Source organism: Mus caroli, unplaced genomic scaffold (assembly GCF_978045245.1).
Source record: "Mus caroli unplaced genomic scaffold, Mus_caroli_1 scaffold_25, whole genome shotgun sequence".
Lineage (NCBI taxonomy): Eukaryota > Metazoa > Chordata > Mammalia > Rodentia > Muridae > Mus > Mus caroli.
In genome coordinates this window covers 344,289-347,362 of record NW_028227280.1, presented here as the reverse complement: position 1 = coordinate 347,362, position 3,074 = coordinate 344,289, and positions in this window count along the sequence as shown.

Here is a 3,074-nt window from a genome sequence, read left to right as displayed (position 1 = left end):
ATAAGAAACGCACAGTGTAGTACATAGTATATGAGTGAGTTGCACTGAAAAACTTAGAATATAAGAAACGCACAGTGTAGTACATAGTATATGAGTGAGTTGCACTGAAAAACTTAGAATATAAGAAACGCACAGTGTAGTACATAGTATATGAGTGAGTTGCACTGAAAAACTTAGATATAAGAAACGCGCAGTGTAGTACATAGTATATGAGTGAGTTGCACTGAAAAACTTAGAATATAAGAAACGCACAGTGTAGTACATAGTATATAAGTGAGTTGCACTGAAAAACTTAGAATATAAGAAACGCACAGTATAGTACATAGTATATGAGTGAGTTGCCATGAAAAACTTAGAATTTAAGAAACGCACAGTGTAGTACATAGTATATGAGTGAGTTGCACTGAAAACTTAGAATTTAAGAAACGCACAGTGTAGTACAAAGTATAAGAGTGAGTTGCACTGAAAAACTTAGAATATAAGAAACGCACAGTGTAGTTCATAGTATATGAGTGAGTTGCACTGAAAAACTTAGAATATAAGAAACGCACAGTGTAGTACATAGTATATGAGTGAGTTGCACTGAAAAACTTAGAATATAAGAAACGCACAGTGTAGTACATAGTATATGAGTGAGTTGCACTGAAAAACTTAGAATTTACTGAAAAACCCGCATTACACGAAATGCACAGTGTAGTACATAGTATATGAGTGAGTTGCACTGAAAAACTTAGAATATAAGAAACGCACAGTGTAGTACATAGTATATGAGTGAGTTGCACTGAAAAACTTAGAATATAAGAAACGCACAGTGTAGTACATAGTATAAGAGTGAGTTGCACTGAAAAACTTAGAATATAAGAAACGCACAGTGTAGTACATAGTATATGAGTGAGTTGCACTGAAAAACTTAGAATTTACTGAAAAACCCGCATTACACGAATTGCACAGTGTAGTACATAGTATATGAGTGAGTTGCACTGAAAAACTTAGAATATAAGAAACGCACAGTGTAGTACATAGTATATGAGTGAGTTGCACTGAAAAACTTAGAATATAAGAAACGCACAGTGTAGTACATAGTATATGAGTGAGTTGCACTGAAAAACTTAGAATATAAGAAATGCACAGTATAGTACATAGTATATGAGTGAGTTGCACTGAAAAACTTAGAATATAAGAAACGCACAGTGTAGTACAAAGTATATGAGTGAGTTGCACTGAAAAACTTAGAATATAAGAAACACACAGTGTAGTACATAGTTTATGAGTGAGTTGCACTGAAAAACTTAGAATTTACTGAAAAACCCGCATTACACGAAATGCACAGTGTAGTACATATTATATGAGTGAGTTGCACTGAAAAACTTAGAATATAAGAAACGCACAGTGTAGTACATAGTATATGAGTGAGTTGCACTGAAAAACTTAGAATATAAGAAACGCACAGTGTAGTACATAGTATATGAGTGAGTTGCACTGAAAAACTTAGAATATAAGAAACGCACAGTGTAGTACATAGTATACGTGTGAGTTGCACTGAAAAACTTAGAATATAAGAAACGCACAGTGTAGTACATAGTATATGAGTGAGTTGCACTGAAAAACTTAGAATATAAGAAACGCACAGTGTAGTACATAGTATATGAGTGAGTTGCACTGAAAAACTTAGAATATAAGAAACGCACAGTGTAGTACATAGTATATGAGTGAGTTGCACTGAAAAACTTAGAATATAAGAAACGCACAGTGTAGTACATAGTATATGAGTGAGTTGCACTGAAAAACTTAGAATTTAGAGAAACGCACAGTGTAGTACATAGTATATGAGTGAGTTGCACTGAAAAACTTAGAATTTAGAGAAACGCACAGTGTAGTACATAGTATATGAGTGAGTTGCACTGAAAAACTTAGAATATAAGAAACGCACAGTGTAGTATATAGTATATGAGTGAGTTGCACTGAAAAACTTAGAATATAAGAAACGCACAGTGTAGTACATAGTATATGAGTGAGTTGCACTGAAAAACTTAGAATTTAAGAAACGCACAGTGTAGTACATAGTATATGAGTGAGTTGCACTGAAAAACTTAGAATATAAGAAACGCACAGTGTAGTACATAGTATATGAGTGAGTTGCACTGAAAAACTTAGAATATAAGAAACGCACAGTGTAGTACATAGTATATGAGTGAGTTGCACTGAAAAACTTAGAATATAAGAAACGCACAGTGTATAGTATATGAGTGAGTTGCACTGAAAAACTTAGAATATAAGAAACGCACAGTGTAGTACATAGTATATGAGTGAGTTCCACTGAAAAACTTAGAATATAAGAAACGCACAGTGTAGTACATAATATATGAGTGAGTTGCACTGAAAAACTTAGAATTTACTGAAAAACCCACATTACACGAAATGCACAGTGTAGTACATAGTATATGAGTGAGATGCACTGAAAAACTTAGAATATAAGAAACGCACAGTGTAGTACATAGTATATGAGTGAGTTGCACTGAAAAACTTAGAATATAAGAAACGCACAGTGTAATACATAGTATATGAGTGAGTTGTACTGAAAAACTTAGAATATAAGAAACGCACAGTGTAGTACATAGTATAAGAGTGAGTTGCACTGAAAAACTTAGAATATAAGAAACGCACAGTGTAGTACATAGTATATGAGTGAGTTGAACTGAAAAACTTAGAATATAAGAAACGCACAGTGTAGTACATAGTATATGAGTGAGTTGCACTGAAAAACTTAGAATATAAGAAACGCACAGTGTAGTACATAGTATATGAGTGAGTTGCACTGAAAAACTTAGAATATAAGAAACGCACAGTGTAGTACATAGTATATGAGTGAGTTGCACTGAAAAACTTAGAATATAAGAAACGCACAGTGTAGTACATAGTATATGAGTGAGTTGCACTGAAAAACTTAGAATATAAGAAAAGCACAGTGTAGTACATAGTATATGAGTGAGTTGCACTGAAAAACTTAGAATATAAGAAACGCACAGTGTAGTACATAGTATATGAGTGAGTTGCACTGAAAAACTTAGAATATA